This window comes from Carassius gibelio, chromosome B15, assembly GCF_023724105.1.
Source record: "Carassius gibelio isolate Cgi1373 ecotype wild population from Czech Republic chromosome B15, carGib1.2-hapl.c, whole genome shotgun sequence".
Classification (NCBI taxonomy): Eukaryota; Metazoa; Chordata; class Actinopteri; order Cypriniformes; family Cyprinidae; genus Carassius; species Carassius gibelio.
This window is the reverse complement of record NC_068410.1, coordinates 19,944,147-19,971,666: the sequence shown is the minus strand read 5'-3', so window position 1 is coordinate 19,971,666 and position 27,520 is coordinate 19,944,147. Positions and strand designations below refer to the sequence as shown.

General features: G+C 36.5%; 1 protein-coding gene across 4 annotated transcripts in view; it reads left to right on the top strand.

The window, feature by feature from the left end:
* Positions 1-2,133: 2,133 nt before the first annotated feature.
* arhgap35a (Rho GTPase activating protein 35a) overlaps positions 2,134-27,520 on the top strand; it is a 73,540-nt gene continuing 48,153 nt past the window's right edge. Inside the window, exon 1 of one of the 4 annotated variants that reach the window (XM_052576608.1) lies at positions 2,134-2,775. The gene's annotated coding sequence lies outside the window, so the exon portion shown is untranslated. Of the gene's footprint in view, positions 2,776-10,706; positions 10,834-26,227; positions 26,849-27,520 lie in introns of those variants that run through there. The other 3 variants (XM_052576611.1, XM_052576610.1, XM_052576609.1) reach the window with 3 other exon arrangements.

Below are 27,520 nucleotides of genomic sequence, written 5' to 3'. Positions count from 1 at the left end.
ATATATATATATATATACATATACATATATACACATATACACATAAATACACATATACATACATATATATATATATATATATATATATATATATATATATATATATATATATATATATATATATACATATATATATATATACATATATATATATATATATATATACATATACATATATACACATATACACATAAATACACATATACATACATATATATATATATATATATATATATATATATATATATATATATATATATATACACACACACACACACACACACACACACACACACACACACACACACACACATATATATATATATATATATATATATATATATATACATATACACATACACCCACATATATATATATATATATATATATATATATATATATATATATATATATATATATATATATATATATATATATATATAATTTTTTTCAGTTCTTTCAAAAATTTATTTACAATAATGTTACTTATTATTATGTTACTTATTATTAGGGTATTGTTATTACTTTTTATGTAAGAAGAAGAGTTTTACCTATAATAAGTTATAATAAATTATAATACTATAATTTTTTGTGAGGCTCATTCCAGAAGTTTATCTATACATAATACACAAACATGCATCATATCCTTTCACACGTTTCTTGCCATATTTCTGGATACATCTTATAAAATGGAGAATCAGATCTGTGTTACATCTCCACATCTCTGTTCTGTAATTCATCTTTTTTAAGGGTAGTAAGTTTGTCTACTGCAGAACACTGTCCAGATAACAAGGGTCTCTGCTCATAGTCAGAAGGGGGTTGGGGCTCTGATTGTTCAGAGATTGCACAACTGTGAGAGCGAAGAATGTGGTGGCATTTGGGACGTAGAAATATTTCAGCTGCAGTCCAGAGGTGGGAGCAGAGACCTTCGCAGTTTCTACACTTCACCAAAAGCACTGTGTGGAAGGCCGCTGTTTTTTTTTTTTTTTAATGGTGTCATGATAAATACTATGATTAACTGCAAATCACTTGATTTAGCTTTTGTTTCTGTAATATTAAAACCACACTGCATATATAGTTTTGTAGGACTACTTATAGCTAAAAACAGAAAGCATGAGAACTTTTATTAAACTTTTACCCCAAATGACTCTCTCTGGTTGAACTCACAATATGATGGTGAGAACGTAAGAACTGAACAGAAACACAGTAACAGAAACTGGAGGCAACAATAGTTTAAAGCTGAGGGAAAATTATGTTGGGGCAAGTTGTCACAATGGACCCTGCCACTAAATAGCATATTTTTGACTTTTCATCAAATTTTAAACAGTAAAACAATTTAATGTGTCCAACCATGTGACAACCAACATTATTTTAGTATATATATATATATATATATATATATATATATATATATATATATATATATATATATATATATATATATATATATCATTTTTTTTACCATTCATTAGCTTTGATATGTTTGCCATTTTATTATTTTATTTTCCTTAAAATTTTTACTAGTTTTTATTTAATATATGTTATATTTTATTTACTGTTATTACTTTTAGTGCTTCAACTTAAACATTTTTTTTTTTACATTTCCTTAGTGTTTTCATGTAATATTTCATTTTGTTTTATTTCAGTTTTATTTCCTTTAACATTTTTAGTTTAGTTTTATTAAATTATAATTACCATGGTGAAATAACTTTATGATTTATTTACTTTTATGAAAAATACCCTTGTCCTGGGAACCTTTCAGCTAAAAACCAACCAACTAAATTAATTTAAATAAATAAATCAATAAAATAAATAAATAAAATAAACCGAAAGAAAACCTTTTCTAATTATTTGATTTCATCTTTTATTTGATTTATTATTTACATTTGGAGGCTGACTGCCTGGACTTGTACAGTTCTGAGATTGAGCCCTTGTGGCAACACTCCCATCCTCTCCTCTGTGGAGAATGTTTGTTACTGACTAGCATCTTATTTGTTTTCATAAGAAAAAGCAACAATTATAACACCAGTCCTAATTCCACTCTGATAACAGCATATTTAGTTATGTATGCTGGCGTTATAATAATAATAACCGTGTGTGAGCTCGCGCGTGTGTGTGTGCGGTAATTGTGTCCATGCGCGAGACTACAGAGGAGGGAGGAGAGACCGAAAACGGGAGAAGGGCCGCCATTATTGGGAAGCCGAAAAAACACATTAACACACACATTCACACGCGCTCCGTCACTGAATCTCGTCTTAATGCTGGGAGAAGTCTTTTTCTTTCCGCTGGAGACTCGCGCTGTTCCGCGCAGACCGCGTGCCGACGGCGGAAATGTGTGATAAACATATGGACAACTCGAGATGTTTTGGACACAACAAAGGAAATTATAAGTGCTCAAAAACAACGTGGTGAACCCAAGGGAAGACACAACGATACAAGGCTGTTTTTCCCTCTCTGTCCTTCAACGCCCCCTTCCTTTCCATTAAGAAACAGTGATCTGATATTCCTGTCTGGGTTTTCCTCGATGCTTTTTTGTCTTTTGTGCTGCGTTCGGGAAGAGAACCACAGACCAGATTGTTGAAAACTTTCAGAATACAATCAGTCACTGAAAGAAGAGATTGCATTGCGATCGGACAGCCGCAGAAGCGAAACGCCGATGTTTATGGGACTACTGCTGGACTAGTATTATTGTTATTCCTCATCTTGATGAATTTCTGAGCCGGTTACTGCTGCAGATAAAGGAGTCCAAGAGAAGAGAGAGCAAGGCATGCTGTGGTATGCGCCAGTCTTTTTTCTTTTCCTTCATCTACATTTCCCAATTCTGGTATCCTGTAAGGCTATGCAAACTTGAGCTATTTATTGAGAGGAAACTAGAGGAGCGTATGTAGATTTGTTATTCTGTTTAAGTAAAACTGGTTTGCATGTGATATTTTATGATTGGTTTCATATTCCTTCACCTAGATCAGGAGTTTGTTACACCTTTGCCTTTTAACATGCTCTCACATCCGTGCTCAGATACACAGTCTTACAGCTGACAGGCAGTATGTGGCAAATAAAAGGTTCAAGAAGAGTCTTCACACATTTTAAAATAATTTCTGGTAAATTGGTTTATGACAACCAAAGCCTGTAAAATCATAATCGTTGCTGGGTTTTGTGTAAACTGAGATGGGTGAACGATTGTCTGGCATCACACAAATGAAACAGACGCTTTGACTTAGATCTGATACGGTACTTTATATGTATTCAGAATTTGATTATATTCTGTTTATTTAAGACTCATGTTAACATTAGAATAAATCACATAACTGGATTACGCCAAAATTCGGGTTAATTAAAAAGTCACTTAATCAGAATATACAACAGAGTCTTCAACATCCACAAAAATGTATTTTTTGGAAATATCTCTTTTTTTATTTGTAATGGAAATATTAGATTAATTGGTTACTGTCTAGAACGACTACAATAGTAAATGGCCTGTCAAATATTTTTGTAAAAGAATACGCTTGACTTGATTTGGATTATGATGTTTACATTATAAACACCTATTTCAGAATAAAGCACTGACCAAAATATCCTAGACCTTAATCGGAAAATGCTGTGCATGTATAAGTGTTTGGTTATTATTAATCTTGAGCCTAAGAGAATAGAGTTTGTTTAGGAAGGTTTGACTTTGGTTGAATAAACCTCTAGCTGGTGACGTTCCAAAAACAGCTGGTAGTGACCTACTCCCTGTACATTCACAACAGGCTGGGGAACCGGTTTGAAGCCCATTCCTGACCTATTGCACGGTAGTTCAAGATGACCAGAGAAGCATATACTGAACTTTTCATAAAAAGCAGTGCAATGTTATGTTCATTTATGTCCTCTATATCGCCGTGGGCTGAAGTTGCATCAAATTGAGAAAGATGCAACCCACTCAGACCCCTAGGATTTCAGACTCCAGATGTTACAGTGTTTTGCAGTAGGAACTAGCTTATCATTAGCCTATTAGCCAATATTCAATGCTTAAAGATTTTTGGCATGGCTGATATCTGGCTGATTTATCGATGTAGTTTAAGAAGTGGAAGTAGCTGATTTATTCTTGATATTTAAAAAAAATTATTATAGTGAATTTGAATTAATATTGTCTAGAATAATGATGCTTGCATTACTTATATTATACATACATCCCAATGCAGATGTCAGAATTACAAAATATCCTATTAATTGACCTGGCTGATGTATTGATATCAGTACACGTGATACGCTTACCAATCCTTTTCAGATTACTGTTTATCGAGCTGTTGTAAATTCCTGCCTAGATTTGATCTGACACAGTCCATGTTGTTGTAATATGTTGTAAATATGTCAGACTGGTGTGTGTGTGCTTGATGACCTCAACATCAGATGTGCAATAGATTAGACTCTGGTCCTTAGCTGAAACCTTTTAGTGAGGTGTTGACTTCCTGTATTCGGGGGAATCAGTTTTGACCCCCTCTTGGCAACGTTATATCAATCGAATCATATTGATATTGCTTCAGGGAAGACTTGGAAGATACACAAGAATATCAGTGAGTGCGCAGGTCAGACGGTGAGGAATTTGTTGACGCTGCTTGATTGAGTAACAATGAGTCGGTATTCCTCAGATAAAGCCATGCAGATGAAAGTTCATCAAACCAGGAATGAACGATAAGGGATGGAATGTCTGTTCAGTCAAACTCTGGGGCCATTCCCCATCCGACTATTGGCCGAAAAACTCATTTCAGTTAATATTTGGCACTTTTACAGGACAGTTAAAGGGATAGTTCACCCTAAAATTAAAATGTTGTCATCATTTACTCACAATCATGTCATTCTTTCGTTTGTGTAACACAAACGGTGGTATTTCAACACACTCCAAATGCCATTCGTAACTGTTTTAGGTTTTTACATTTAGTACATCTAATTTGCACGACTGTTTAAAAAAAAAAAAATACATACAATACAAATGACTTTGTACGAAATCAGGATCTCCAAAATAGTGGACTGAATAGTTAGGTTTAGGTTGGATAGTTTGAAATGAAAGCCAGTGGGGTTCAATGATGTTTGGATCCTATCATTCTCTAAAATAGCTTTTTGTCTTTTTCTGTCAGGCAGATATACAGGTTTGGATCTAAATTAAAGTGAGTAAATGACAGAATTCTTGGGTGAACTAACCCTTTAAGGTTTTTGTGCCAGATAAATTGCCAAAAATAGTCAGTAGATGAGACATTCTGTTGTCTGTGAGTAAATCTCACTCATGAGTGCTTATCAGAATTGGCAATTGATTCTCTTTTGGTGGCTTGTTGGAAGTACATTCCTCTAAACGGTGTCCTTGGATGGCATGTGCTTGTATTCCTGTACATGCTTAATTAAGCTCATACTTGTTACACTGGCTTTCTGTTACAAAGCCAGAACTTTAGAGACTCTAGATTTGTTCAAGGGAAGCATGTGTTCTTTCCTATGATCTTTCTTTTCTGAACACAGACCCCACGACTGAAATGTGAAGAATGCAGGAGGATTCTACGTAATCAAACTCTTCCGGCTTCAAACACAACCGCCATGTTTCTCCTCTCCTTGCATGTGCTCTAAGTAAAGGTTAAAAGTTGAGTCGGTTAATGGTTTTACAGTGAGCGTTTTTTTTTAAAGGGAAAGATCAACCAAAAGTATAATTCTGTCATTTACTCACCTTTATATCGTTCCTTTATGGTTAGGCTACATACTTTCATTGAATGGAAAAGAGCAGCCTGGAAATTCTTCTTTAACTGCTTTGCTGGAGACGGGAATGTTTGGAAAAACACGAGTGTGATAACGATGACCGAATTGTAATTTTTGGGAGTTTCCCCCATGACTGCTTTGGAATTCAGTGCAGAATCTCAAGTGATTTGTTGTTGTGTATTGTCTCCAAAACTTTGAACAGGTAGACAGAAGGCAGAGAGATGAGATTGCAATCTTTTGTAGGAGCAGCTTTGCTTTCCCAGAAATTCACAAACAATTTTGAGACAGCCGATGGAAACGCTTGATAAACGTCATGTGCTTAAGAGAGTTTAATCTCTCATTCCTCAGCCCCGTTCACCTTATCTCGCATATATATTTCAGCTAACGTGAGCCTGTCACCGTCTATGCAGTCCAGTCCAGGCATCGTATGTGCTATTTTGGAGCCGCAGCAGTATATTTGGCCATAATAAGCATGAAATTGACTCATTTGTACTTGGTATTAGTATTAATAGGGACATTTGCTGGACAAGCACATCTTCTAAATGCTTTCCACCTTTGCTAATATATGTGTGATTTGCACGAACAGAAGCGTCTGTGATCTATCTAAGCCCTTTTGCTGTGCCTACAGTGCTAGCCACTGTTCATCTGCCAAATGTCTGGCCCATAAGACCTGTCCACTTGCCAAACATTGCAGAAAGGGTGATTGGTAATTTAATCCTTCTCATTTATTTTTCCAGTTCCATTTTCTCTTTGAATTCAGCATGTCACGACTGAATAATTAGTTGTGCTTGCTAAGGCAAGCATCACTATTGCTCATACTCATAGGGTTGGGATTTAAAAAAACCTTTAGCCTAAGCAACCACCCTGAAACAATGTTGGGTGTATAGTTTTGCTACAAATAGCAAAGATCCGTTTCTCAGTTGTAGCATTGATAGTTTCGAAATAATGTAGGTTTTTAGTGGTAGACCTATTTTAGTAATTATTAGGCCTAAGTATTTAAACATTTAGTGTGATAGTTTTCATTTTATCAAGCAATATTTAATAAATCAAGTGCATTTTTTTTCTGTCAGCTGTTAGTAAATGGAACTAGTCCTGTTTGATTTGAGAATGAATCGTTTTTTCTTTGTCAGTTCTTTTCAATAAATAAATTTGTTGATTTCACATTAATGAACAACACAAAGTTTACATGTAGAAAGTTACTTTTGCCATGTCTAGGTACTTTAAGTCAAGTCAAAGTTTCTTTAAGACAATTCATGTAACTCAGCGGCCATCTTTGAAACGCTTCTCAGGCGTGCAAATGCAGCTCCTATCTCTTTGCATGGGAAACATCAAATTCTCTAAAAATGTTCACCAAGCTTATGATTAAATTTCATATTTGAAATCACCAAGGATTAGGGCTGCACGATGTGTTGTTTAAGCATCGATATCGCGATGTAAAAATCCACGATAGTCACATCGCAGGATGTGCGATGTAAGCTGTCATAGTTGATCCGTTATTCATTAACTGTATGGGCCAAAGAGCGTGCACGAGAGAGAGAGAGCGCGAGCACGCGGCCGGCGAGACACTAGATGCGTGGCGCAAGCGTCTCAGCTGCGTGGCGTGTCCGTTTTTAATTCGGCTCCCATGTTAACAGGTTAGAGCTTGCAAACTGCCTGCGTGAGACGCGCGGAAAACACGTGCATGCTAGAAATAGAGCCGACGCCTATTTATATTGCACCTGTCACCGGCCTGAGAGAGAGAGCGCGCGTGCAAAGCGAGCCCCGGCCGCACGCTCAATGTCTTAATAACACGAGCGCTGTCTTGCTCTCTCTCCCTCGCGCATATTAATCAATTGACACGATGGTGTCGATGTTTAAATCATTTAAAATGAGAATGTAAGTGTGCTCACCCCATTTTTGTTTGTAAGAATTTTTCTTTTTTTTATATCGCAATATATATCGCAAAAAAATAAAATATCGCAATGTAAATTTTTCCCAATATCGTGAAGCCTCACCAAGGATATCTAACAACAACTGAATCATAATTGTTATTATTTTGCTCAAATTGAATTAAAAAAAGCGTATTGTTCAGGCTAGAGCAGCCAGTCCGCATCCCAATCCAAATTGCACATCTCAAAATGCTCACTGTTTCTATGGCAACCTGGACTTCTAATGTAGTGATGCGATGACTTTGCTGATTAGGTATTGGCTCTTTTGCTCAGAAGGCGGAGCTTCGTTCAATAGTGCGGCCATATTGAGCATTGCTTTTTTTCCCATTCAAAAAGAGTGACACGTCCTGCGTATTCTATAGTCTTTGGTTAAGCTTTCTTTTCACTTAGCTAATTTTTCAACCAATCTGAACACCTTAGTAGCCGCATAACAAAACCTTCTCAATTACTATGGCCCAAAATCAAATTAGAGTTTTTATTAAATCTATAATTTAATCTAAAAATAATGTTTTCCTGAACCCAAAAATGACATTTTGTTTGCTTTTTTTTTTTTTTTGGGCCAAATACATTTGGTTTGCTGATGTTTGACTACATGGCAAACTACCTCAACTTCTAATGTAAAAGTGTAGTCCGGTCCTTGTGTTAATTATATCCTAAGATTGTTTATCGTAAACAATATTTGTTTCAGATGTCTGCTCTCTTACAGAGGAATCTGAGCTTTATTTAGGCTGCAGAGTCTTTGTGTTTGTATGGAAAAACAAGCAGATGGCTGAGATGTGGGCGCCCGCTAAAAGCATTGACCAGCTATGGCACTGTGACACAATCTTAGTTTCCACAGGATTGTTATGTTTCTCAGAGTGACCTGAAAGTCATATTAACACAGGCAGACGTTGTCTTTTACACATGAATGAAACCCTGAACACAGTTTGAGTAAAAAGTGGGAAAAACTTTTTAAGGAAAAAGTGAGCATGAATTGAATGGAGAATTGGGTTGTGTTTGATAATGTAAAGAGCTAATTATAGCTGGTTTAACATGCATTCCCTAGATTACACCACTTCTGCTCTGAATTGCTGCCTTGTTTGAGTCGGGATTACAAGGAAAGGAAACTGGCATTTTCTAATGAGTATCTGAATTTCCATGAGGAAATCTGCTCCTAACACCCCCCACCCCCCCTTTGTTTTTGTTTTTAGTGGGCAACAACGAGAGATTCTCTATGGGGTAAGAAATGCTGCATGAAACATGGTTGCAAATTACCCAGAAGCCCCGAGTAGTGTCTAGATGTCCTGGATTTGATAAGAAAATGACTCTGATTAGAAGTTTAATTTGCATTCGGGAGAAATGAACACATTGTCATGGGTTTTAAGAGGGGGTGGCAACCCTCACATCAACAGCGGGCAGCTGTCTATTGTCAGAGAGTTTCGAATCGCCCGCTAAAGCACTTTACAACAATTGCCTTACACATTGTTTTAAAGAATGGTGTCCATGGCGAAGAAGTTCCTGGATGCTCTTTGGGTTTCCTAGGATGTGTCCTAAATTAAATCTCCCTGGCAAGTTTGCATTTACAATTTGGGAACTCGTAATGATATACAATGAGTTTGGTCTGTGCAAGATGGCTATGCTATGTACCTTTTCTACAACAGATTCAATATTTCTTAATTCTACTTCTACAAATTCATAAAGAATGTGCATCTTTTTATGCTTTTGTTTAATTTATGAATGTGCTGTTGATCCAGTTATATCGTATCATAATTTACTCATGCAATTTAGCTAGTTGGATAGTCAATTCAAAAACAAATTGCACTTCATTTATGGAATTATTGTCGTGCCATTTATGTGTGTTGAGCTCATACATACAGTTTTTCATATACAGAAACATATCAGTAAAATAAATATTCCCAACATGACTTGAACGTAGGGCTGGGCGAAATATCTAACGATATGATCATGCGCATCTAGTCAGTAAATCTGGTTCCGTGATTAGCGCTAAATCGCCATCACCTGCTTTCAAATGGAGCGGCATTTAATAGACAGAGCTGTAGATCGCTGACAAGCTACGCAATATCGCGTTCATTATCGAAGGCGATTCATCTGGGATAATGAACGCGATATTGCGTAGCTTGTCAGCGATCTACGGCTCTGTTTATTAAATGCTACTCCAATTATAAGCAGGTGATGGCGATTTTAGCAGTAATCATGGAAGCAACTTTATGCCCAGCCCTACTTGAAAGTGACATATGAATGTCATGTTGTCATTGTCATGTGACCTACCCACGTCAGTTACGTCACTTCAGTGCCATTCACAACTCCTCTACTGTGGGATAGTAAAGTATCCATTGATGAGCACTTTAGAATCTTACCGGTCATTGGGGAACTTTTCGCCTGCTGTTTTAAGAATACTGTGAATTCAGATTTACTACTGTTTTGCAAACTAGTGAGGAAGTTTGCAATTTTTTGGATGCAGCCCAAGTGTAGGCATCAATGTACAAAAGCTCTCATGAAATGGTTTGGTAGCGTTATATATTCATAAAGCAGCCTCCCAACCCTTTCCCTGGTGCCTGTTCCCAGAAACTGCATTGGCTCGTGCGAATCAGCAATGTGCATTCTGTCAATAATCAGTCTCTCTGCTGTCTCCAGCCACTCCTGTGGCCTTGAGTGCAGCTCTCAGTGACTCGGCATTTTACCTTCAGATGAGAGCATCTGCGAAACGAAAGAGAGACAGGCAGAAACCGAGCAAAGATGGCCCACAGGAAGAACTTTCTGTAACCTTCAGGAATTTCACCTCCCACAGACGTCCTCCCGCCAAACTGAAGCTATTTCTCCTTGCGTCTGTATTTCTGGGCTTTGGGTATGTGAGTGTTTGGTTCACACCAAGCCAGAGAAATACGAGTGGATCGTCGCCACAGCCTCCTGCCCTCCTCCCACTCACCACAGATTTTTGGGATTTATGACATGTTTTGGTGTTTCCAGTGTTTGCTGTTTTTATATCATAGGGAAGAAAACACTCGACATGTGACTTCCAAAAAAGACTTTTTTTCAGTCGCCCTTCTTTGTTTGACTTTTCAGCCTCCATTTCCTCTGGAGTTGCCCTTGCAGTCTTTGTCGCTACTTTGCGATTGTTGGGATTCCCCTCTTTCCTTTAGCCGCACTCTGTTTCCTGCAGGATGTCCATCAGAGATGCCCCTGGTAGGAGGTAAGTGAAAAAACAAGGAGAGAAGGGTTGTAGACTGCCATATGAAAGGGCTTAGCTGGATGTTAGGCCTCTCTGTGGGGGATGAACATTATTACATACCTCTGGTCCTTCGGCTATAATTTGCTAACGGTCAACGGTTCATCAAAATTAAAAATGTGTGCTTCGTTTGGCATCCATTTTATGGGTCAACGGCTTGCTCTTCTTTCTCAGATCGGTCAATTTATTTAAAAATATAGTAAAAATGCAATTTACACTATTGCTTAAATACAATCTTCTATAATGAACATGTGGTTTGTCTCTGTATCATAGAATCGCATATGTCAGGGTGGTGCAACTAATATGCTTAAGAAATAATTTTATTAAAAGAATGTAAACCTGAGGTGGTTTAAGTAGGCTTACTCTTTTATTATTAATTTGAAAAAACTTTACCTGGAGTCATTCGATGTCATTTGGTGTGACCATCAAAGTCATGTGGTCAAACCAAAATGCAGAATATAAAAGTCTCTGTCATGGTCAGTAATGCTCTTAAAATGTGTCATTTCACGTTGTTATATAAACCTTTTATTCAGCAAGGACACTAAAGTATTTTATACCAATATAGTTTTTTATTTTTGTATTAATGTTGCAAAAAATTATTTAAAATGCATGCAGTTCTTTTGAACTTTATGATTTATTATTAAATGCATCCCAATTTCCACAAAGATATTAAGAAGCACAACTTTCAGCATTAATAATAATGTTTATATAATTAGAAATGTTTCTTAATGTTAAACATATTAGAATAATCAGCATATAAAAATGATAACTTTAATGGTTGCACTACATAATATTAACTTTTCAAAACTTTAAAGTTTTTCCTTTTAAAAAAAACTTTAAAAATACTAGATTTTTTTTTTAAATATTTTTTTCTTTTTACTTGGCATTCTAGTATGTGATTAATTTGTGCAAGTACAGCTCCAAAGACTACAAGTAGTCTTCTTGATCATGACTTTTTCAGATAAAAATAAATTAAATTACATTTGCCGTTTAAAAACTCTTTTATAGCTTAAACTGTGACTCGCATGTCCACCTTCCAGGCAGAAATGGAGGGAGAAAGTCACTGCAGTGTAACGTATAATTAGATATGACAGGTTTAATCATGAGAAGATGAGCAGTCATGAGAGAAGGGGGTTTGAAAATGCCCAAATGTGTGAACGAGTGAAGGCATTATGCTATCATGAGTTCCTGCAGTGGTCCTCTAATCTCAGTTCCCTCTTCCCATCTCTTTACGTCTGTGCTTTAACTCCGGCAGGCGCCCGGGGTGCCAGCAGGCCAGCACCTTGTCAGAAGCTGTTAGATGAGGCTGTCTGCTCGCAGAAACTTCGTTACGATTGCAGTGGCCTTTAACACTGCCCGGTGCTTACTGAGCGAATTCAGTCACCACAAGGGTGGAGTAAAGCAATTGGCCGTCTTGAAATGACCTCGGAGGCAGACAGTGTTTGAATAAAATTAGGGCTGGAAAGAGTAGAGGCAGTCTGAGTAATAGTCACAACTGTTGCACAGATCTCTAAGGTGCCTTGAGTTTCGGTCTGATTTAATGTTGTTCGGCAAATTTTGACATAAATTTTGACATAGCAATATCAACAAGTCTGTGGTGTACAAACTAGTTTTAAGGTCTTAAGGAGGTCCTGGAGGGATGGATCACAATAGTCATCTAGACAGCTGAATAGTTGACAAGTGTAGCCATTTTATTATAATAATTTTTTTACATTTTAATTTTAGCTTTGATATTTTAGCAGCGACACTTTAATTAGCAGCCTAAAAACCTGATGTGCTTAGATTGCACCATAAATTCTTAATTAAAATGTTTAGAAAGCACCACCATTGGACAGCCGTGGCATTTAACTGTGACATTTCAAGCTGGTTTTTAGCATTGTTATTTTAGTGTTATTTATACACTTTTATTGTATATATTTTTTAAATATGAACATATTTTTTATATTATTTTTTTGTTTGTTTTGTTGCGACATTGTATTGTGCTTTTGTTATTTGTTTTTGTTTATTTGTTTCTTCAGATTTTCAATCATTCATTTAGTTTAAAATTTTAGTCATTTTGTTACTACGACTTAAACTTATTAAAGTTATTTCAGTTTGCTGTCAAGGCAATATTTCTAATTAATACTATTGATTTATTTTAGCTTTATTTCAGTGGAAAAAATTAATTTGAATGGTTTTAGTTAACGATAAGTTTAATCTAATATTTGTATTTTATTTGATTTCAGCTTCATTTTAATTAGTTTTAGGTAACAATAAGAGCACTTGTGTCAAGCTATAAGCAGTGAACTCTTTAGAAACTGACATATTTAACAAAAAAATAAAATAATAATAATAGCATTGAAGTGTTGTGCAGTTAATTGCATGTGATTGTCATTCGCATCTCGTCATTAAAGCCGGTTCTGTGATTAGTAGTAAATCTCCTTCACATGCTTCACACTACACAGAGCCGCAGTTCACTGAAAAGCAACATAATATCACGTCCATAATCTTAGGTGATTCATCTGCTGACCAACACATCTCCTTAAATCATGCGATAAGAGAACCATCTGGGAGCATTTTTTTTATCTGGCCAGCTCTTTCCTTATCTGGCGACAGTGCCGGCCGGATGCTCGCTCATGAGTAAGTGCTGCGTTGCTTAAAGGTGCTGGGCCTGGTGTTATCGAGCGCCCCTGCAACGGCTTGTCATCTTGGTCACACTTAGCTATCGCCAGCAAGCGGGAAAGGAGCTATAAAACGAGCAGCGTCATGGCTGGGAAGATGGATGAGATTCATATGAGACAGCAAGAGTCAAGTGCTTCTCAGGCTGGCGGAAAAGGGCTTTCGCTTTATTTCAGCACTTCCATATGGCTTCTCACAAGAGGGAATAGATTTGTGTTTATTTAGTTCTACTTCCAGTTGCTAAACGGCTATCTGTGCAATCTGGCTGGAAATTGAAAGCTCCAGAGCTGTCATATAACTACACCGGCGTAGTTTTTCAAAATGTTAGCTTGCTTTTGTACAGCGAGAGCTTGATTTGTTGCCTCTTTGGGGTCTGTTTCTGATATTTTTAACTCTTGCTCCAAGTGTAGCATTTAAAAAAAACAATTGTAGTCGGCCTTGGTGTCAAGCAGATGGCTTGTCAGGATCCAAGGCGACACACAGGAACGTCACGACCTTTGCCTCAGGGACTACTAGACCACAAAGAACAATTACTTCAAATGTCAGGAGCACTCTCAACCTCACTCCCACTGTAATAATAGTTATTACATTTAAGACATGTGACGGGAGAGTTATTGCACCTTTTGTTGGATCTATATGTAACTTGAATCAATTTTTAGGGCCTTGTTTTATGTTGGCTTGGAGCTTGAGCTTTATCTGGAGAATCAGCTGTGAAGTGCAGGCAAAATTAAAAACTGTTCAGAAGGGAAATGAGTGTCTGTAAACCAAAAACCCACCCTTAGATGACAAGCTTTGTTGAAAACCAATACGAGGTTCCATGCATGATGAGTCCTGATCTATTGATTTACTCTTCTATGATCATTTTTTCTCATGTAAAATATATATTTTTGTGGTATTAAGTCAAAAATGTCAGAGTGATGCAATTGTCATGCTAAAAGGAACAAAAGGCTGAGTAAAGGCTTACAAAATATTTTAGTAATAATAATTACAATCTTTATTGTATTTTTCTTTGGCAAATCAAAGTCATGTGGTGTAACTGAACAAAAACGGGAACAAATGTAAAACAAGAATTAATATCTTAAGAATATTATATAATTATATATGGTGTAATGGAAAAAAATATATTACTTTTAACTTGGTGGTTACCGGTGTTATGGAATTATTTATATACTGTATTAATTACTATTTTTAATTCAATTTTATTTGTAATTTTTTAATTTGAATGTAACCATTTTTGATTTGCTTTTGTTTTACTTTTTATATTTATGTGTAGCTATATTAAATATAGAAGGCAACATTTCTAATTATCATTTTAGTTTTTCATCTAATATTTTATTTCAGCTTTATTTCAACCAAGGAACATGATATTTTTGGGTTTAGTTAACAATAACAACACTGGTGGTTACACCACATGACACTCAGTTCATTAAATTATTTTCAAAACCATATGAAACCAACATAAATACATGTTTTAAAGTTGTCCTTATCCTCGACACTCATTGACAGTAGAACTCAAAACACCATCAGGGTTGTTCAGCAAAATATTAGCTGTACTAGACACAATATGTTGTCGTCAAGAGAAGTTATCTAAATAAGAATGGAGAATGATAGTTTGTGGTTTTGATGAATTTCAGGGGAATGCATGTACCTTGTCATGTAAAAACACATTAGTGGTGGAATGCAGTTGGTCCGGTACGGCCCAGCTCTTGTTGCTTTTCAATGCTGCATATGTGATACAAGAGCTGAAATAAGAGGGGCGTGCAAAAGAGGGACGGGTCTCTGCGCCGCCCACTTTTTCTGTTGACATAACCGGTCCAGATTGGATGAGTCACCATGCGAACGCTCTGAGACGTGTTGTCAACATGCATTTCTCCTCATTACATTTGTGACTAGCCTCCGTGTAAGCCAAACAAACAAGGATGTTTGAAAGAGGGCAAAAACAGACTGTAATCACGCATTTCCTGCAGTGTCCCATGGAGCAGGCTTTGTGCAAATCTAACCAAGCAAATCCAGAACCCCCTTCTCTCTCTTGCTCTCCGTAGGGTCAGGGGTGAGAGGAACCCTGATCTGGAGAGGTCGAGGGGAGAAGTGAGTCTGCGTTGAGTTTAGTGCAGTTCAGGAGGAAACCAGTCCTGGTGTTCCGTTTCTGTTTGTTGTTTTTTTTTTTTTTTTTCACATCACTGCTAAAAGACAGACACAGGATCTGTGCGGTTTTGCTGTTGGATCCTGTCTAGGTCCTGGGGGAGCGTGGGCCTTTTGTCTGTTAACGATTCCCTGCGGTGTGGGCAAAGCTTACAAAAATGTACCTTTGGATTTGCTGCGATGCCTTGACCTTTAAAATGTCGACTGCAGCCGTCATGCCAGTTTTCTCAGAAAATCACAGCCCTCTGATGTCATGCCTCCATTCCTTCAGCTGTGTATCTGCTTTACACCCCATTTTGTCAATTATTAGTGGTGTTTGCTAAGGCGGGCATCACTGCTTCTATCACCTATATGTTTTTATAACACTAAGTGTTAGACTTTTCAGAGTGTACCTTGTCCTGCACCGTTTGCTACAGCTACAGACGTGAATGATGCCCTATATCATGTGGTGAGAGGCATGCTATTATTTTTTTCTCTGTGGCAAAATGTACGATTTATGCCTGTCCATTAATACATCCATGTCTGGGCACCAGAATATCATAATGACTTCTGGCTCTTTGGACTATTTATATGCTATAATTGTTAATAATAATAATTTGAAATAGATTTATTTGCTGATATTAATTTAAATTTACTATAATTAATGAAAGGTAATTTTGTTATGTGGTTTTGCCTATTTTTATTAAGTCAAGTCAAGTCACCTTTATTTATATAGTGCTTTAAACAAAATACATTGCGTCAAAGCAACTGAACAACATTCATAAGGAAAACTGTGTCAATAATGCAAAATGACAGTTAAAGGCAGTTCATCATTGAATTCAGTGATGTCATCTCTGTTCAGTTAAATAGTGTCTGTGCATTTATTTGCAATCAAGTCAATGATATCGCTGTAGATGAAGTGTATTCGTTTGTTAGGTTTCTTTTTATTTTAAAGGGGTCATATGACATTGCTAAAAATAACATTATTTGGTGTAATGAAATGGGTTTATGCAGTTTAAGGTTCAAAAAGTGTACATTATTGTTGCTCGTCTATTCCCTGCCTTTCTGAAACGCACCGGTTTTCACAAAGCTCATCGGTCAGAAAAGCTAGGTGTGCTCTGATTGGCCAGCTGTCCAGCTGTGAATTGTGATTGGCCGAATACCTCAAGCATGTGACAGCATGACAGGACAAAACGTATAAAACCAATTTCAAACTAGGCCACGGTGATATATCAAGAAAAAAAAAAAAAAAAAAATATATATATATATATATATATATATATATATTTTTTTTTTTAATACAAGTTTTTAGCTAAAAACACAAGTCTATTTACTGTCTCTGGTTTAAGAGAAGCTCTGTGGCATGAAACTATGTTCCCACTGCCACTGAAAACCTACTACTGTGTGTAGTAAACAAAACTAGTAAAAAAAAAAAAAAAAGGTGTATCTACACCATTAATTCACACAAAGACATTCAGAACATACAGGATTTATATTTGTGCTTTGAAGTGAACTGATCTAATTTAAATTTTTCTCTATACAATAAACTAAATTTGTATGACTGGATTCTATTATTGTTGTGAAATTCACAACAGACGCAAATTCGCGTCATGGGGGGGCTTCTGCCAGCTGAGTTCACATTTTCAACTGCTATTTTTATTTGGATAATTTTCAAAATGTTACTCTTATCATGTCATGAAATGTAGTTTTAAAAGTATTTCAGGCGAGAATTAGATGAACTCCATGCGATCAGCGGGAGCTCAGTGATCATGTATCCGCCAAGAGCAGCCTCACCTCGGCTAGACCTTCTGACATTTGCCGCTGGCTCTGATGTCTCTTTAGTGGTTCAAGATAAAATATAATTTGTTTGGGGTGAAGCGAAACGTTTCTTATCTTTGGCCTTTATTCAATTAATCTCTTAATATGTTTTATATATATAGGTCCTTTTTATTCCTGTCTCTATAGAAATATGAACTTTTGTCATATAGCTCCGGTTGACTGCTCACTCACTGACAACATCAGTTGTTCCTCCATGTTGAATGAGTGACTCCTAGCAGGCTCCTGATTGGTTAACGCAGCGCGAATTGATGCCAAAGTTCACATTTTTCAACTCTGGCGGCAGATGCGAATTTGCGTCAAATGCTTAAATGCACAAAAAGCACTAGTCGCGCTTAATGTGTGTATCGTGCAATGCTAAATGCCTCATTCGCGCCGCGACACCTCCAGACACTCCCTTTGCATTGACTTAACATTGAAATCATTCGTGCCAGACGTTCTATTCGCGTTTGGTGTGAACACAGCATAAGGCCTTTAAACCCCACCCCTTTTTACATTCTGCCACCTAGTGCCTTTTTTTAAATCCAGATAAACAAGATCCATTTTTTCAAATCAAGCTGTTTTCAGATTATTGGCTGTGTGAAGTCACACAGACCCAGGCTCCTCCCACGATTGTTGATTGACACTGGTGTTTTACCTTAGACCCGCCCTGAGTGAGCTGTCATCAGTCCGCCATTGTTTTGATGACGGAGCAGATGTAGACAATAATGACTCTTAAGCATTTGTGGGAGCATAGCAGTCATCATTTACTCCCAACATCTGATCCACTGAAGTGGATTATGGTTGCTCCTGAAGTGAATGTGTCCCCCGATCTACCTAAAAGCATTTATGTTCACGCAAAGCATTTGTGATTCAGCTTCACCTACAGAAGAAGTGAGTATACGGTTTTTTTTATGAATATTGCAAATGCCTTCCTAATATTGTGCTAGTTAGCAAGTCTCGTGATGAATGTGGCTAAAGTTTACAGTCTCTCAGAGAACTGGGTGTCACCCCGTTGGACAGAGGGGCGGGGTCAGCAAAGCTCATTAGCATTTAAAGGGAAATGCACTGAAATGGCTTGCTGTGAAAAGGGCTGTTTTTTTTACACTATCATTGAGAAATTTTAACCAAAGTATGTTATATACTTTCCATTAAGATCCTAAAGAATAAATTCAACTTGTAAAAAAAATGGGTTTTCTTTTAAAAACAAACGATTAAACTACTGGATTCACTACTGCTTAACACTACCAGCGAGCAACCAGCTAGCACTGTACCAACATAGCAATCACATAACACAGCATTATGACAGTGAGCAGCATTGGTAAGCGCCGCTCACTTTTTGTCAGAAAATGTCAGAATTGAGTTTCTTTTATTGGAGAACATTTCCGAGGGCCTGGTTTCTGGTCGTTTTTTGTTTGAAACGACATGTCCAGATCTGTTTGTCAATGAGCGAGACTCTGCCTCGGGGAGAATTTGACATTGACTGAGGAGAAATTGCAGAAATCCTGCACGCAGAGAGAGGATTGCGGAGATGGTTTTGATAGGCATTATGGGTACTTGACTACCTGCAGGGTGGAACAAGGTAACCAAACAAACCAACGAACATAACCAGGATCAAAAGAGGAAGAGCGCAAGCGATTACAAACAGCAGATCTTCAGATCACACACTCAACAGTCTGCCGCTCTCCTGGAGGTAGACACAAGAATAATGGTGTTCGGTTTAATCTCCTAGTTTAAAAAAATAAATAAATTATTGTTGTTTGATTAGAAGAGGTAGCCTAGAGTCAGCGCAGAGAGACGGCCTGTGATTGGCTGTGTTAAAGCCGGGCTCTGGCTGAGTCATTTAATCTCACACAGATCTGGACTGATGGGCTTTGGGAGAATCGGTTTGGTAAATTACTGTTGCAGGGTAGGACAAATCCCCTCTTATCTGATGTTCTCTCTCTCCTTCTGTTTGGTTCTCTCGTGTCGTCAGCGCTGTGCTTTGCAGATGTGCTGCTTGGTGACCGGGTCGACTGTAGGCCCAGGGGAGTGTGCGAGTCTATGATGGTCTCGCTCGGCGCTGCGGGCTGTGTCTTCATTGGAATGGAGCGCGGTTATGAACTGTGCTCAGCATCCGTCCACTGATCTGACAAATTGGCATAAGCCCTGATGCATGAATGTGCAAATTATTACAGATCCTGTTTGCTTTCTCTTGTCTTCCTCCCTCCCTATTCTATTCTATCTATTCCTGCTCGTCCATCATCTCAAACCCTTGTTTGCTCTGTGTCCCAGTGTTTTGTGTAGTTGAAGCTCCTGCCTAACTTATTTACTCAAAGTTAAATTAAAATGCATTATTACCTGCAGTTCAGTGCTGGTCTCAAACCACTCTGAAAGATTACTCTGTTAGTGAGCTGTTTGAATGTTTCGTTTTTTTTTACAGAAAAACACATTACTCGATTATTTGACTTATAATTTATCATACGCGTTAGTTTGCCATATTCAAGATGTATAGAAAATGTTAATGGTTACACCATTTTTAAATATAAACTTCCTGAAGTTTGCATCAAAGTCTTTGAAAACCCTATGAAACATGAACACATCTTGGCACATGTTGTAAAGTACATTTTTCCTTTTCTTTATCTCGCATGTCTCTGACCCGAGGATGTTGTTTCATTTTTAGCTCACACTGTAGCTCCTTATCTGATTGAATGGCTCACAGTGATCGGTATAATAGGGGAAAACCGAGAATACTGATGTTGTAGGAAGCATTATTCTCACTTGTGTGGATCAACCGGACAGACCGGTTCACAGGAAGCAGCTACTCCTGGTTTCAGCAGGGCTGGGTGATGTGAACAGGTATCGTCCTACTTGAAACACTATGGCGTCTGCATTTGGGGGGGTCTCTGCGTGCCTCACCTCGCCTTGCCCCGCCTCGGAGTGAGGAATCTCTCTTAGCACTGCAAACAGACTCCAAACCGCTGACAGAGCGCTGTCAAAGAACGTGAAGCGGAGGCATAAAACCGCCATGATTTTGTGTCTGGGTTAAACTACGACAACTGGCGCCCCACGCTTTCCCGCCTCTGCTGTCACAAGGTGCACCTTTTACTGCCTCCCATTTAATTGATGTAATTACAGACCAGCTCTTGCTCAGGGTCTTTTGAATTCACCTGTTGTTGTGTGTAAATACCACCTTAGTCTAGCATTAGCATTAGAGTTCGGTGAAGTCTTTGGTATGTTAACTTCATTCAGTACTGAACTCAGATTGGCTGTGCATCTCACAATTATTTACATTTAACTTAATTGCGTTTTAAAAGATATATTTTTTTAATGCATTAATTCAATTAACTACATTTCTTTTTGAAAATTTTGTATTTAAAGTGCCTCTATTATAGGTAATGAAGGGACATATTTTGGTTTTGGGAGTCCTGAACAACAGGTTGACAGGCATGCAAGGTCAAAAACACTTTAATTGTCTTATAATATGCATTTATTTCTACATTACATGCTCAGTGACTCCCAAACAACAATTCATTTTTCCAAACCCCTCCTTTTATTTAGATCTGTGTTACACACTGCATGAAATTTGATTTCCAAAACTCCATAATAGGGGCACTTTAAGTCAGAAGTGTAATATCTGAAAAATGACATTTCAAAGGGCACTGTTATTGTAATATTTTAATAAATTATTAAACTAGGTTTTATTAATTCAACACATTTTTATTACAATGTAATTAAACTATTAAAAGGGAATCCAAAATAATTTAAAATGAGAAAAAAATGAATTTCAGGGGGAAAAAAAGAGAGAAAGAAACAGATAAAAAAAAAAAATAAAAAAAAAAAATAAAGTATTTTATTTATTACTATTTTTACTATTGTTATTTTATTTATTTTATAAATTAAATGTTATATTTTTAGTAATTGCATTTTAAATTTATAATTAAAAACTGAATCTATAAAAATGTAAATGGGAAAACACTGAATCTAATTTAGAAAAAAAAAAAATATTATATAATTGTTTAGACATCCTTTTTGATGATTACATTTTAATTAAGCCATTAAAATTGAATACAAATAAATAAAATAAAATGGGCAACATGGATTTTCCGTGAGAAAAATGGAATTTTGAAAAAAACTAAGATTAATTAATTTTGTTAAAGCATTATGAATTAAATTGCTTAGACATCTCTTTTGATAATGTTTTTTTTTTTCTTGTGATAAGACAGTTGTGATATGACAGAAAGCGAATGGGGTAGAGAGAGGGGAACAGGATCGGGAAAGGTCCACAAGGTGGGATTCAAACTTGGGACACCCAAAGCACATCTGCGCCGTATGTTGGCATGCGGTCCACAAGACTATCGCCAGATAATTACATTTTTACCATTATTTTTTTACCACAGATTTTTTTTTTTGCATTTATTTAATATAAATTAGAATATAGAAAAAAATAGTTCATTTTATGTTAAAGTGCCCCTATTATGCCATTTTTAAGGTTCCTAATATTGTTTTGGGAGTCTCCTAGAATGACTCTTCAGTAGAATGACATGTTTGTGGGCGTGGTCAAGTTGTTCTAACATAGGCGCGCATTATGCAGATGTGTTACCCCGTGACGTGTCACCGTCACAGAAATGCGATTTGAATTACAATTCATTAAGGCTATAGAGAGTTGATTCTTTATTTTGGGAGACAATAATTGTATTTATCGTGCACTTTCAGCTTTACAACCTTGCAGATTTTTTTACATTTGCATAGAGCCACATTACACACTGTATGAAAGGCAATATGGGGAATGGCATAATAGGGGCACTTTTTGAAGTTTTATAAATTGATTAGACACCTTTTTTGATAATTTCAGTTTTATTTTTCCAATTATAAAATGGAATAAAAAAACAGATTTCGTAGGTCCCTATAGTCTCTTAGCCAAGCGGCTTGATTCAGTGTTCTCTTTCTTTCTTAACAGACCATATCATAGCATACAAGAGAAACTCCGGCACACAAAGCAGCTCACATCTCCACCTCGGAGGCACCAGCGTTCAGCCAAGTTAAAGCGTCCATTCCAGCTGGTTGTGTTGCAGCCGCTTGCGTGTGTCAAGCTAATCTTTGGGCAACAAAGGACGCGGAGAGGAGGAATTTGTGTCGAGCGTGTTAAGGAAAGAAAAGATGACGGGAGTGAAATCTTTTTAGCGTGTTGACAGATAAGACTCTTCTTTTCTGTGTAGTGGTGTTTAAGCCACAGTAAGCTGATTAATTAGTCATAATCTATGGGCCCCAGACTGAGGCGTAGCTAATGAAGTTAAGCCCAAATCCCATCTCACTATTTCTCTGCATGGAATCGGATGATGATGGAGACGATGGGCAGTCTTGAGTATGTCTCTCTGATGGAGGATGGATAGGATGTGCAGAATGAATGGAGGATGTGGGTGAAGTGCAGAAATTAGGAGGTTTTCTGATGGTTTTTGAGAGGAGTGTAGGATGATAACTAATATAATCTAACTAACTAATGTAATCTTTTGAGAGTTGGATTTGATTACTTGACTGTGCTTGAATATGATTGCATTGTCAAGGATTGTGGTAGTTTTCGTTCTGTGTTGCATATAGCGTGACAGTTTTTATTGGTTGCATGCAAAAAAAAAAACATTTAAAATAAATAAAATCGATCTACAGAAACTGAGGTAAAAGGATGAAGAATCTTATATTAAACTTCTGTTTTTGAATCACAGCTTTATTCTCCAGTGGAGTATCTTTACAAAATAAAGATGTAAATGTATTTGTGAATAGATAAACGTAAATAAAATTAAATAGTTTTTTTTTAATAATATTAATAATAAAAGACTTTGTATAATGGGCTATTAAAGGGTATAATGCATTATAAGTATTCATAATGTGCATTGTAGTACCTTATATTTTGTATACATAATTATAAGGATGGTTGTCTTCTCTGGTGGCAGGAATTATGAAATTTCTATGGTATCCAAAATTTTGATATCATAAAGACTATTTAAACCAAAAATAACTGTATAGTGATATATACATATATGTCATTACAGTAAAATAAAATGAAATAAAATTAATCGTATTAAGATTTTGGTCAACTTGCCTACCCCTAATAACAGATTTAAAAATGCATAGTGTGTAAATTGATGAGTGTTATAATGTATTAACTGTGGTTGCAATTGTTCATGAGATTGTATAGTGCACCATAAGATGCATTACAAGGTATGATTAATGCATTAAAATTACTTTAATAAATTACTTTATTTAAAATTACTTTTTTACAATATTGGATTTTGCCAATACCGATAGCAAAGTTGGACCACACTGGCCGATACCGATTAATTAACCGATAGTTTTTAAAATGGATACTGAAAAAAAAAATACAAATAAAATAGTGCTTTATTTAAAAAAAAAAAAAAAAAAAAAAAAAACGGTACTGAACCATATAATTTTGTTATTACATTTTTCTGGATTCGGTTTTTTCCATTACAATTTTACTCCACTCCTTTTTAATAATTAAATTAAAGTCTATTAATCATAAAGTACGTCTAATTAAATACAATCATGAAACTTATACACTTTCAAATCAATTTAATAAAAGTTTAACAAAAATTACACGATTAGGGCCCCATGAAATGTTTTATTTTTTCTCACCATATTTTTTATGGTTACCAAATTCTGTTTTAGCATGTCTAATTATTTGAACGCATAAAACAACTTAATTTATTTAACTATTAATAAACATTTGCTGAATTACTGTTGGTATCTGTTAATCGGCTGATCCTTTCGCACCACTTTTAAGTTGCTGATGAAAGTGAATAGATGTTTTTCTGTCGACCCCTACGTGAACCCCAGCCTGTATCTGTTTCACCAGATTCCCTTCTTGGTTTCCTATTGTGCTTTTAATTCCTAGTTTGCCTGTTCGTTCTCTCCCTCTATAGTCTCGCTCTCTATTTTTCACTTTCGCTGACACACTATTGCTCCAGTTAGCTGCAGTTGACCCATCCCCCCTGAATTTTACCCACATTCCTCAGTTCCTGCAGCCTGGAGCCATCCCAGTGCCCTTGTATGTGCATAACCTAGGCTATGCGCTCGCTCACGGAGCAGTGGGGGGTGTGGATATGTGTAGATGTTCCACCCCTGAGACCCCAGGTTGATTTTTGTGCTTCTGGAATGCTCACTCTTATGGTAATGACATTCAGCAGGCCTATCAAACACTCTCTTGACCACTTAGAAAGTGTTATAGTGTGAATCCAGATTCTTCATTGACTCGCGCCTTTCCAGACATCCGTATTTAGATGTGCTTGCTGTAAGGCACACGTCAGTAATGCTGTTGCTCACACTTGGGGATTTGGATATGACGACCATGCTTTTAATTTCTTTAAAAACTCAAAATGAATAAAATAAATTTTGACATCGGCCTACTTTTCATGACATAGAAATAAAAATGTCAGGGTGGAACAACTTTTCTGATATCGTGAAGAAAAAAAGCAGCATTAAAAAGTTTGGCATAATCTTTTAGGATTACTTCCTTGAAGAAAAATATTTTTACTTTACAAAACTTGTTATTAATAATCGGTTATGTGGTGTAACCAACATGCAGAACAAAAAAAGTAAGAAAAAACGATTTCTGACTGTTAGTACGTCTCTTAAAATATCTTAATGATATTTTTAGAGAAAAGCTTAAAGATATTCATGAATGATTCATGATGTTTTTTATCATGAATAAATCACTTTTATTGCCTTTTTGCCTTGAAAAAAATGTTTTTTAAAATTAAAACGCAATCTGAATCATTAAGATGTTTAGACTCACATGTATCCAAGGAGTGAAAAAATATTAATTTTTATCACATGACTTTTATTATTGAATATAGTCATTCAATTTAAACTATTTTGAAACTTAAAGGGCTAGATTTTTTATTTCTTTTTTCTAATGCATGCATGAATGTTTAAAATACATGGACAAAAATTATACGATAATATATGTATAACATTTTTGTTTTGTGTTCCAAAAATGAACACTATAATATGAATTTTGAATAAATTCTGGTAAAGTACAGTCTATAGTTTTCTTGGTTACACCACTTGACATTTATATATATATATATATATATATATATATATATATATATATATATGTATGTATATGTGTATGTATATATGCGACCCAGATCATCTGAAAGCGTGTGGTTTATTAGGATCTGACAATAAAAGTTAACCAAATTAAGTTCTTAGCAATGCATATTACTAATCAAAAATTAGGTTTTAATATATTCACAAAATATCTTCATGGAACATGATCTTAATATCCTAATGATTTTTGGCATAAAATAAAATCTGATAATTTTGACCAATACAATGTTTTTTGGGGGTATTGCGACTTAAGTCTGGTTCTCTGGTCCGGGGTGTGTGTATATATATACAACCAATTAAAGTGTATGTAAATAGTATAACATTTTAAAATGAGCACTTTTTAATAGATCTTTAAAAGAAAATAATTGTCACTTGCCCATATAACTTTTCCATCTTTTTGGCATGATGGCTGATAAAAGTGACATTTGTCAGTCATCAACAGGTTCTTCTTCTCACCACATCATTACACACTGCTTTGCGTTGCTTTACATTTCTTATGGGTAATTATGTATACCACGATTACATTATGCCCTGTTTAACCCTGCACGGCTTTGTTTAATTATCTCGCATCTCCTCCGTTAGCTTCATCTCGCTCAAGTTTCACAGGCTAAATTAGCAGAAGCCACAGACAAAGTTATGGTCTACGCAAGCAGCGATGCACAAAGTTCTTGTGTTACTGGAACCCTGGGTGGTTCAATGAGGCAGGCATTGTACTGCTGTTTAATCGATAGGCCGCTGTGGGTTAGACGATTCCTTAATTCAAAACATAAGTGGCCTTGGTTAATTGCAGTCGCCCGTTTGCTTGTTACATCAGGGTCTCGCTTGGGCAAAGCGTATGCTTAAGGTAAAATGAGCTCTTAATGTTAATGGCTCCTCTCTCTCTAGCGCAACTTCCTTCCTTTTCCCGAAACCTCAAATCACCAGCTTCATTCTCTTTAACCGTCTGTCTGCTTTTTATTGCACTCTTTCTCACCTGAAGCTTTTGTTTGCAAGCCCGTCTGTCTCTCCAACCTGTTTCCTCTCTTTCCTACGCAAAGTTTCTTTGTGCCTGTCCAACTGCGGGGAGTCTGGAAGTGTGATAGCTGGGTGGAAGTTGTTGATTAGACTCCAGAGTGCTCTGGGCTGTTTTGTTTGGCCGCGAGCTTGGGAAGAGTCGCGGTTCAAAGAGAGCTTGGAGAAAGTGACCTCTTGTCTCAGAGTCCGAGGAATGAGCTGAATTTCCAAATGCAGACACCTTATCAAGAAACAGAGTGCCGGCGGTTTAGGATAAATAGAAAAAGTGAGTTGCAATTATGTTTCTAGAAAAAACGTAATTTCTAGTATTTAATCGATAAACTAATGTGGGGAAAAGGTGCTACAGAACTGTATGAATTAAATGGTTTGATGGCTTTTCTCATAAGGTAATCCTCAAACAGTCATAATACAAGCTGGAGGAGTTTTTTTTTTTTTGAAAGTATTGATATTAAACTCTGTTTTTCTATTGCGATTAGAGTCCATTCGTCTATCGGTGCTGCTCATGACCCTGACCGCCCTGTTTAATCAGAATTACAACATGTTTGCTTGTGGCTTTGACCGCCTGCTCAGGTTAATATGTATTAGCTGGATAAGTTAATATGTATTAGCTGGATCTGCCGCATGTGTGTTTGGCCTTGACCAATATGATCAAATTCTCAGAGCAAACTTTGTGCAACACTGCAGCTCTGATTCTAGTGGACTTAGCTGGACCATGACCGGGAATATAATACACATGTTCACAGAATTAGGGGGTGTTCACGAAGAAGAGAGTGAATTGAAAAGAACATCAGGTCTGGAGACAAGTTTTTTAAAAGATGAACAACTTCAAATTCAGCTCAGTGTTTTTTATTTTTGTTTTTACTTGAGATTTGCAATGCTATACCATCCCCAACCCTTTATAAAAGATGTATGGCATAAGCCCAATGGTCAAACACAT